At 39.2% G+C, this 11,576-nt stretch overlaps 1 long non-coding RNA gene across 1 annotated transcript; it reads right to left on the bottom strand.

Annotated features, from left to right (window-relative positions):
• Nucleotides 1-1,251: 1,251 nt before the first annotated feature.
• On the bottom strand, nucleotides 1,252-4,681 carry LOC138920944 (uncharacterized). The gene is made up of 2 exons (XR_011433022.1): nucleotides 4,569-4,681; nucleotides 1,252-2,631 (listed from the first exon to the last, which is right to left on the bottom strand). It is a non-coding gene; the product is annotated as an uncharacterized lncRNA (long non-coding RNA).
• Nucleotides 4,682-11,576: the final 6,895 nt, after the last annotated feature.

Raw genomic sequence — 11,576 nt, 5'->3', positions numbered from 1 at the left:
ACGGCTGGGGAAATGATCCCTTTTTCTGTTATGGACTTTCTTTCATGTCCTCCCAAGGGAAGGAAATGTTCCCAGTGGTCCTTCTTTCTGAGGTAATTGTTGGACAGGAGTCAGCCAGTTAAAGCTGCCCATCTAATTAACAGAGTCTGTTATGATTTATCAGGATAATGAAGTGGGGAACAAAGACATCAATTTTTTTTTCTTTCTTGATATTTTGGCCACTTTTTTTCCTTTTCGAAGATGATCCAACGTTAATGAGAAGCGAGTCACTTATTGTTGGGGTGCAAATAGAGAGATAAATGACATCAGTAATTAAGTCTCAAGCCCTCTTTGGTACGCGGAGCCATTTGTCAGGCAATATTATTCACTTAATTAATTCCATTAGGGCTACCACATTTCTCCAAATCCAGCCATTCAACCGTCAGCAATGATAATTTGTATGGTACAAAAATAGAATGGTTAATAAATGCATAGTGAACCCAAAAAGAAAGTACTTTAGCCACCACAGGAAACCTAACTAGAAGCTTTGATTTGAGAACATGTCAAGTGTCCACGGCCAGCCATGCACCTCTTCCCGTCACGGTCGAACAAACGCCTTGGGTATTCCTGAGGTCAAATGCCTGGGAGGGAAAAAGAGGACATCAGATTGGTCCAGCTCACCTTCTTATGCCATATCATTGGTCATTGTCAAGGCCTCTGGTCAGCTGCCCATGTAGCCAGAGAGGGGACAAGGTGACATGGAATGTGACTATGGGCCAATTCTAAGGGCAGTACAATGGGAGGGACGTTTTCCAGAACAGCAGTTCTTAAACTGTATAGTCAGTTTTTGTCTGCTTTCTTTCCTCCCTTTTGTCAGAAGAGAATTCTGACCCTCCTTCTGACGATCCATCCCTCATTGCTCACAACTCAACTTAATTCTGTCTCTGTTGATGCTCGTGTTAATAAAAAAAACAAACCCACATTGTCTTTAATGCCCTTATCCTTTCCGCTCTCCTTTTCAACTCTTGCCAACTTGTCTCAGAATTCTTTCTCTCTTTCTTAGTGAGAAACGTGCCTTCAGAAAAAGAGAAGGTAACAGTCTAGAACCACATTTAAGAAAACCTAACTACAGGAATTTAGTATCATGACATTCTAAAGAGAAAGGCAAGCCACTCCTTCATAATCTTGACAAATCCCCAATTACCTCTCCATCCGCCTGCAGATCAACCTGTCCTTCCAGCATCAATATTAGCATAAACAAAATACTATCTCTGTGTTTCATTTATTGCTTTATTCTGCTTTGATTGGTGACTAATACTACGGGAGCGCTGTGATCTGCTCTATTTCACTGTGCCGCAGCGCTATTTCAGCTGGATTCAGGATTAAATATGCCTTTGTGTGCTGGCGTGGGAACCTATCTACCATTCCTAGGAAAACAGCTCACATTCCAAACAGCTGACTTCCAAAGTCCAGGACGGAATCTGCTTGTCGGCTGGGTAGCACCTACACAGTTCTAGCCTCTTTTCTCACCCCCCACCCAGTTCACCTAGTAATCTTTTGTTCCCTGAGCCCGTTCTCTGGGCAGGAGTGTGAAATCAACATGGGAGGCCACCAAAGCTCACGAGCCAAGTGAGAAGGAAAAGGCCTCGGACAGTCGTTCTCAAACTTGAGCCAGCATCAGAATCATCTGGAAGGCTTGTCAGAACAGATTGTTGAAGATCCGGGTGGGACCCAAGAATTGGCATTTCTAATCTCCCTCCTAGTACAAAATTTGCCTTTGGAAAAAGATGGTCTCATCCAGGAATCACACTTTGAGATCCACTTGCCTAGATCATACAGGTACAGAGAGGGACAGGCAGGTAACTAGATTCTCAGAATCCCGAGAGTCCAGCCAACAACCTGGCTGACGCAAAGGCCACCTTTCCCCGGGATGGATCAGGACAGAAGCAAAAAAGCCCTCCTTGGGTCTCCTCCTCCTTTACCTTTAGGCATGCCCTAGAGTGAGACCAACAGTTTCCTTGGAATAGGCCAACATCACTTGCAGTTTAATAATTTGTAACAGATTTGGACATAATCTATTACTACTATAGAGTGCAGAAGACTCCCAAGATCGTAGGGTTCTGAATGTTTGTGAAAATGTTCTGTTTTGTTTTGTTTTCTGTTTCTCCTGGATGTCACACATACTCATGGATATTCAACAGGTCTGACGAGGCTTGGGGATCTTCTCCTACTGTTCTTCGTGGAAGACCTAGATACTCATAAACCTGTTATAGCTGGATGGGGATGTGAAGGTTCTAATTCTACACGCTGTGATGCCAGTGGTCATCTAGCCCAGTGTTTGCCAAACTTCTCTTTGAACCCTATTCACAGAGATATACAATCCAACCAACCCCTGAGCAATTCACATTCATGTCTTCATTCTATTGTATCATTTTAGTGTCTCAGTCTGGGTTCCGCGCAGGAAACAGAGCCTGTGACAAGGGTTTCTGTAAAGGAAGGTTATTTTGGAGAATGATCCCAGCAGACAGGAGTCCCTAGACTCCTGGAAGGAGTAAAGTGGGGAAGGAGGCAGTGAAGGTGGCCACGTGATCCATCTCATCTTCTGTGAGGACCTTCTAAGAAGCTGGGTAGAATGCGCATAGAATTTTCAGCCTGAGGGAAGAAAAATGGAAGCATTAGCCCATAGACTCCCATTCCCTTTTGGAGGGTTTCCTCATGGGGTGTTGACTTCCTCACAATTTCCAGGTTGTACACACATATACCAAGATACCATCTCAGAGAAGCCCAGGACCGAAAGGGAGCCCTATGGTGCAGCTGAAATGAGGCACCATCTGGTTACACCTGCAAAAAGCTTGTTGCCCCGGCAATGGGTGGCATCAAAGGTGGGCCAGAAAGTGAGAGTCACGTATAGAAGATGTCCAATAAGGTGTATTATGAAAATATAGAAACTGGGAGTAAAAAATATTTTATATTTTATCCACATGTATTATAAACCTCATATTAGTATAATCTTTAATACTCAATATATTTAAAAATTTAAATGAATGTGAAGATCAACATCAAATTTCAGGAGGGTGTGTTTAAAACCCATAAACCTTACAATGTGCCTACATGCTCTATTTCTAGAAACTTCTACCATTTCTGTACCCAAAAGATCCAGGAAACAGTGAATAAAGAATAAATTTCATGATAACCATTTCAAGGCCACCAGATACAGGGAGGAAGTTAATAAAAGAGTTATTTTGGGTTAGTTGTTTGGTGCTTACATTAAAATATAGGCTGAAAGTAATTAGGAGTTGGGGCATCAAAAATTGCCTTCATGACCTCATGTCTGAAATTCTTATATTTTGTGCTTAAAAAAATCAACTAGCTGCTATTTATAATCACTTCTGTACAATCATTTGTTCTTTATAAATGAAAACCCAAATTAGACATAATTGTCACTGTCTTTTCTTTCTGTAACACTAAGTTTCTGAGGTCCAAGGGCATCATCGGAGGAATAGATTTTGATGAGAAAAAGACCATTTTCAGATAAAGTGAAGACTATCATCAGACAATTTACTGAATTATTAACATGAATTTCAGCATCTGTGTTGCTAATGCTTCTAGTCTTTAACAAATGATCCATTGAGGATATGGACCAAAGAACATATGGCTAAGAATAAAGGCCATTTGAAACTGCCCAATGGCTAGAAGCATTGAGAGTTCACCTCACAGAGTAATTGACTGAGGCCAGCTCAGAGCATGCTCAGTTGGGCTGCCTGCCCTGCCTGCCGCGCAAGCTACATGATACCCACTTGGGGGCTCCGGAATCGTTCTGTGATGAAAGAAGTATTTAAATACCTTCTATAAATTTTCTATCATGGAAATATTCAAAAATAGGCGAAAGTGCAGCAACTAGAATAATGAGCCCTCAGCGTCTTCACCCAGCTCAATTATCATGGCCAATCTTAAATACGTTTTAATTTTTTTCTTTTTTTTTAATTTAAACAGGCGTTTTTGCTCCTAAAGACAGGAAACCCGGGAAGATTTTCATGACCCCCTGAGGGTTTGTGACCTGCTGTTTCTTTGGGTCACTGACCTTGTTCAATCCTCTCTTTATACAAGGGAATGCTATGCTTCTCCCATTCTCTCTGGCTATCTCTCAGCTTGCAGCAAATTAAGTGGACTCTGTCTATGATTTCAGCAATGGTGACATATAATCCCAGTGTTAAAGGATGGAATTTTCCAGTGCAAGAAGCAGCAGAAAGCGAACAGAGGAACGTTGCCATGAGCAGAGGCTCCTCAACACAGTATCTCCAACTGTGCTACAAAGCAATCCAGCGTTTGGATGAAAAGTGAAAAAAAGAAATCTGACAATGGAGGGATTGTTCTCCCTCCACAAGCAATCCTACTATTTCTAACCCCTCGACGGGCTGTGCTGGCAACAGGCAGACATCGCCTGGGTCTTCCCTTCAGTGGCCGGCAAGCCCAAGGGCAAAGGGGAAAAGGACCTGCTGTTTTCCAGGAGATCAAGATCACCCCAGGATTGCAGCCACCAGAACCTTTTTTCACAAAACGAAGATGGGGTGAACGGGGCAGCTACTCACCTTGTCTCATTTGTTCACGAAGAACCCAAAGCCAGCAACATGGAACAGCTTCTTGCTTTTTGTCCAACTACTTGCCTACTACTCTAGAAAAACAACCACAGTCTGCCAAGAATCTGCAATCTCCTAAATCTCAAAATAATGACTAGCCTATCCAGTGTTTCCATCCAAGGAATTGTTGGTTCCTATACAAGAAAACCCTTAGGGGTGAGAGTCAGGAATCCAAGAAAAGCATGTGGTTATTTTTGCCACACTTTGGAAAGAAAGGGAAGTCTATTTTTGACATCAGCTATTCAGCTTTCAAATAACATCAACCCATAAAGCATACCTAATTTAAATGTTGATTCCAAATTTTACTTAACTTTGAGGCTTGCTGGTCTCCTTCGATTCTCTTGCTTCAAGCACATGCACACACATTCACACGTACACTCTATTTCCTTGGCATATTTGAGCTAAAGTTGTGGAATAGGTAAAGGAATTAATGCCCCCATTTGCACATGACAACTTTCATCTTTCTTTAAAAAATAATAAACAGGAGTGATCAAGTGGAGAGTTTTGATTGCTTCATTCATATTACAACACTCCTAAGACTGGTCATGGCACTCAATACAATTAGTCATTAAAGAAGGAACTATGTGCTCATGAGATATAAAGGGAAAGTGAAATGCAGAGGGGAAAGGAGAGAGGAAAGGAATCACACAGTAGTTTTGGAGTATTACAGCGGGTACATGAGTCATTGCACATCAACCCTGAACTGGAGGAGAGCTCAGACATGAAGTTCACTGAGGGCTTGTGAAAACTAATAATGACTGTAAGGTCACTGACAACCTAATCACCGCATTTGCACACAGACACGAAAATGACTTCCCCACGTGGGGGCCCATTGCTTGAAGGGAAAGCCAAGAATATGCGTTGCATTGTTTTGAAGAGAAAAAATATATATATATTTCTAGTAGTCATGAAAGCATTTGAAGTCCAGGGTTCAGCTAGTCTTTTAGTGAAAAAACAGAAAGCCACACCATTTTACCAAAATGATTCCTAACATGAAAGAATGGAGTTGTTTTTGGAGATGTTGTTTCCTATTGCTCATCTAAAGTAAAATAAAATGACAAAAAGCAAGCAGCTTCCCCTGCCCTCTTCACCTCTGCTTTATCAGTCTGCCACTTGCTCTGAACTCCTGGAAATGTCGGCAGATCTTTTCTCTCTAGCTGCTTATGGACAGGACTTCTCACTCCTGGTAGCTACCTTGATCTATCATTGTAGCCCGCCCCTGCCAGTACTTTAAGTAGGCACTTAAACAGTATTGTTGAATGACCAAATGCATTTAGTAATTGTAAGATTTTAGTCATATCTATCAAATTACCCTCTTTTTATGAAAATAGGAGACATGGAAGTGAAAGAAAATAAAAGTCACAGGTGTAGGTTTTGTATCAAACTTCTCCAGATATAGAAAGTAATACAAACATTAAACTAAAAGGAAACTGAATTAGAACCCCAATAGAATGACCAGTCATGCTGGTGCACCCATTGGCGCCCATTGGCACCCGTGGGACTTCCCATTTCAGGACTGAAACTCCCACATCCTGGGAAACCCCTCAGTCCTGAGCAAACCTTAAGACTGTTGATCACCCTGCAGGCTATCAAGGACTCTCAGAGACCAAAATCCAAACGTTGACTTAGTTGGAAATCAGCAGGATTTGAGAGGGCTCATTACACATGCACCTTACATCCTATACCCACCTCCCTATAAAGCTCCATCTCAGCCACCTGTTTATTGCCCTCATTGCACTAAAATAGTGTGATTATTTTTGTTTATTAATTTACCTTCTGGTCTTCCTACTCAATGTGAGGTCCATGTGGTCAAGGCAGTCATCCAGCTTGTTTCCCACTGAATCCCTGGAACATTCCTCAGTAAACTGAAGACATTGGAGGAACTTGGCCTTGGGCTAGAACTCTCTCCCAATCACAGAATCCGACAGAATTACTGTATTCTACTAATTCTAAGATGCACAATTTTTTCACAGTTTAACATCTCTGGAATCCGGATGCATCTCAATCAATGGTGCCTTTCAAAAGCCATCAGCCAAGTGGCAGTCCTAACATTGCTGCCATTGCCTTTGCATGTGCATCCACTTGGTCATAGCTGTTCACATTGTCCTCACTTCAATGAGGTATGTGCATCTGTTACATTAACCTGCGAGCTTAACTGCCATTTAGAAATGTCCTCAAAAAAATTCCACTATGATTCAACATCGAAATAACAAGCTATTTTGTACTCAGAAAGGCACAGAAGCCAAGCAGTAGGATGTAAATGCGATATTAGTGAAGAGTATTTGTCACAGAGGAATGATCCTACGTCCACGTTTTCTTGCAAAGGAACAACCAAGTGCCTTAGAAACCTCAGAAGGGAAGATATCCACAAAGTCAGGCAAGCTGTGCTAGTTTCTATTACTGAAATATTTGTTTCATTGCCAAATCCCTCAGAAGAGATGAAGATTAATTTGAAAGGAATCTGATGTGATTGATTCGTATGTCACTCAGGACTGCTGTTAAAGGCACCCATCATGGTCTATTGGCAGTGTTTTTCCTTATTGGTGCAGAAAATAATGGAGGATCTTACAGTGAAGGGTATCTTAGAGTTGATTTAATGAAATAAGTATTCCATAGACCAGTCAGGTCTATGGAACAGCCCTCCCAGGGACCACCAAGGAAATTGCTGGTACATAACAGGGTCAGTAAAGTGTGGCAACTCATTCGGTCCGTACAGCTTTTCCAGAACACTCTGGTGATTGAGTTCTTTATCAGCCCCTACTACTGGCTGAGCATGAGAAGGGCTCTCTGATTCTAATACCACCTTTAGTTGTGAGGTCCCTGTGAATTTCTCATTGGTGCCATCTCATGAAAAGTACGTTGTTGTGATTGCCCAGTTTTGTCCTTCAGCCCAGACACCTTGCTAAGCCTGAACGATGCTCATTTGTACAATCTTATTATTGTCTCAGCACTGTACCTACCAAGCCCTGTCTTACAGGACCTGAGAAATCTCAAAGCCTAATTCCAATGTGTCCTTTTTGGGACAGTTATCTACCGTCTTTGGTGACAACAGCTGCATAATTCTGGAGAAAGGATTTGTGTATTTAATTGTGTCCCCTGTATAGGATGGAAGCAAGAGATGCTCAGAAACACTGCAGGTACCACAGCATAAGTCAACAAGTAGAAAAGTAGAGTTAGGAGAGTCATTAGAGAGAGTCCAGTTCATAATTATCAACAGTGATCATATGTTGGGTTAAACAAAATGTGTCCATTTCTTAAAGTCTTTAGAGTCTCTCAATGCATTGTTATATATTTAAGTCATTTCATAGTGTGTTCATTCATTTATTCATGAAATAATTGAGTGCCTACTACATGTCAGTCCACTCTATTAGGCTCAGGGTATGGAAGGAGAAAGAAAAAAGACACAATTTCTACACAGTATATAGCATAGAATGGATTTTTAACCTGGGCCTCACAGACCCTCTCCCAAAGTGTTTCATGAACTTGGTTGGGAAAAAAATTACAACAATGCCTTCACTGACCTCTCACCCCTGAAAATCATTGATTTGTCTCTGTCACTACAGTTTTATTTTCTCTAGAATTTCATATAAACGAATCATACAATATGCAGAACTTTTGAGATTGGCTTCTCTCACTCAGCATAACGCCTTCGAGATTCATCCAAGTTGTGTGTGTCAATAGTTCATCCCTTTTCATTGCTAAATTGAGTAGCATTCCATAGGGATGTACCACAGTTTATTTAACCATTCACCCACTAAAGGACATTTGGATTGCTTCCAGTCATTGAGGATTATGAATAGAGCTGCTATAAACATTCATGTCCAGGTTTTTGTGTGAACATAAGTTTTCCATTCACTTGGGAAAATACCTGGGAGTGGGATTGCTGGGTCATACGTTAAGTGGGTGTTTAGATTTATAAGAAACAGCCAAGTGGTTTTCCAGAGTGGCTGTGCAATTTGGCATTCCCAACTGGCAATGTATGAGAGTTCCAATTGCTTTGCTTTGTCATAAGCACTTGGTATTTTCGGTATTTTTTATTTTCGCCATTCTATTTCACCATTCTCGGTATGTTGTTATTTCTGATCAGGGTTTAATTTGCATTTCTCTAATGGTCAATGATGTTGAACATCCCTTCATGTGTTTACGTATTGCTGGATATTCGCTGGTCTTTTGTTGAGGATTTTTGTTTCTGTGTTCATGAGGGATATTGTTCTGTCCTTTTCTTTTATTGTACCATCTTTGTCTGGTTTTGGCATCACAGTAATGCTGGCCTCATAAAAAGAGTTGGGAAGTGTTCCCTTCTATTCTGTTTTCTAAAAGAGACTGTGTAGAATTCATTGCATTTCTTCTTTAAATATTTGGTAGAATTTGCTAGTGAAACCGTCTGGGCCCATAGATTTCTTTTACAGAAGATTTTTAAATACAAATTCAACTTTTAAAATAGTTATAGGGCTACTCAACTTATCTATATTTCATCTTGAGTGAGTTTTGGTAGTTTGCGTTTTTTTGCATAATTTGTTCATTTTATCTAAATTGTTGCATTTATGACAGAGTCTATAGTGATAAGCCCTCTTTCGTTCTTGATATTGGTAATTTGTGCTCTCTCTCTCTCTTTCGCTGCTGGTCTCATTAGAGATTTATCCATTTTATTGAACTTCCTAAAAAGTCAAGTTTTGGTTTCATCAATTTTTCTCAATTGTTTTTGAAATAATTTTTAATTTCATTGATTTATACTCTTCTATTACTCCATTTCTTTTGCTTGTTTTGGGTTTATTTTGTTCTTTGTCTAATTTCTTAAGGTAGCAGCTTGGACTATTGGTCTGATACCTTTCTCTCTTCTGAAATGAGCATTTTAATTCTATACATTTCCCTCTAAGCACTGCTTTACCTGCACCCTATAAAGTTTGATGTGTTACACTTTGATATTCGTTCAGTCCAAAATATTTTATAATTTCCCTGAGACTTCCTCTTTGACTCACAGATTATTTAGAAGTGTGTTTAATTTCTAAGGGTTTGGAATTTTTCCAATCCTTCAGTTATTGATTTGTAGTCTAATTCCATTACAGTCAGAGAACATACTTTGTATGATTTCAACTCTTTAAATTTGTTAAAAATTGGTCTTATGAACTAAGATCTGGTTTATCTTGGTGCAGGTTCCACGTACACTTGAGAAGAATGTGAATCCTGCCGTTTTTGGGTGGAGTGTTCTATAAATGTCAGTTAGAACCAGTTGTTTATAGTATTATTCATTTTTCTATACTTTACACTTGCAGGTTTTCTGTCTGCTAGTCCTATTGATTACTGAGAGAGGAACGTCAAAGTCTCCAATTAATATTGTGGATTTGCCTATTTCTTATTTCAGTCCTGTTAGTTTTAACTTTACGTATTTACAAGGTCTTTTATTTGGCACATACTTATTTAGGATTGTATGTCTTCTTGATGAGTTGATCTTTTTATTATTATGTATTGTCCCTTTTTATCCGTGGTAATTTTCTTTGCTCTGAAGTCTGCTTTGCCTGATATTACTCCAGCCACTTCAGCCTGCTTCTGATTAGTGATATATATTTTCCGTCTTTTGCTTCTAGCCTACCTAGATCATTATATTTGCAATGAGTTTCTTGTAAGCAGTATATAACTGAGTCATTTAAAAACCTTGGTTCTGACAACCTGACTTGTAATCAGAGTGTTGAGTCCATTTATATTTAATGTAATTACTGGTATTTAGGCCATTTTGTTATTTGTTTTCTGTTTGTCTCTTTATTTTTAGTTTCTGTATTTTCCCTTTTCTTGCTTTCTTTTAGGTTATTTAAACATTTTTTAGTTTTCTATTCTAATTTAATTATTGCATTTTTACTATATATCTCTTTGTGTAACTTTTAAGTGGTTGTTCTAAGGATTAAAATATACATACTTAACTTTTCATAGTCTATGTAGAATCACTTTTTACCACTGAAAGTGATATATTAACACCATGTAGCTTCCATTACCCTCCCTCCTTTATGTTGTAGTTATTGTATTTGTTACATCAGCATACACTGAAAATCCCACTAGACTACATAGCACTATAAATGTTATAAATTTTGTTTTTAACCATCAACATATGCTATAGAAGTCAAGAGGAGAAGAATAGTCTATTAGATTTACCCATGTATTTACCATTTCTGTCGTTCCTCCTTCATTTTCGATGTTCTAACTTTCCTCCTGTTGTCACTTCTCATTTGTCTGAAGAACTGTCCTTTAGCAGTAGAGCTGGTGACAATGAAGTGTCTCAGTTTTCTTTCACCTGAGAATGTCTTTATTTCATCTTCATTCCTGCAGGATATTTTTTACTGGATATAGAATTGTGGGTTGGCAGTTCTTTTAAAGTATTCTTTAAGAATGTTCCATTTCCTTCTGGAGAAATCTGTGGCTATTTGAATCACATTCCCCCCATAAGTAATGTATTGGTTTCTTCTGGCTGCTTTCAATATTTTTTCCTTTAGTTTTAAGCAGTTTGATAACAATGTGTCTGGGCATGGATCTCTTTGGGGTTATCTTGTTTGAGATTTCCTAGACTTTTTGAGTCTGTAGGTTTATGTCTTCCAGACTTGGCAAGTTTTCAGCCATTGTTTCTTCAAACATTTTCTATGCACCGTATCCTTTCTTTCCAGGACTCCAAGGACAAGATTGTTAAGAATTTTTGGTATATTCCCACAGGTTGATGAAGCTCTGCTCTTTTTTATTTTTAATCTTCCTATTCTGTATTGTTCGGACTTTATAGTTTCTATTGATCTATGTGGAAATTCACAGATTCTTCTATCATCTCCATTTTGCTATTGAGCCCATCCAATGAGATTTTTATTTTGGTTATAGTATTTCTCCATTCTAAAGTTTCCTTTTGGTTCTTCTTTATGTCTTATATTTCTTCTCTGAGACTTTTTATCTTTGCATTCATTTTAAGAATGTTTGCTCTTACATGTT

The sequence above is a fragment of the Equus caballus genome, chromosome 26 (assembly GCF_041296265.1).
Source record: "Equus caballus isolate H_3958 breed thoroughbred chromosome 26, TB-T2T, whole genome shotgun sequence".
Lineage (NCBI taxonomy): Eukaryota > Metazoa > Chordata > Mammalia > Perissodactyla > Equidae > Equus > Equus caballus.
Note: the sequence above shows the minus strand (reverse complement) of the source record. Positions and strands in the feature narration are given on the sequence as shown.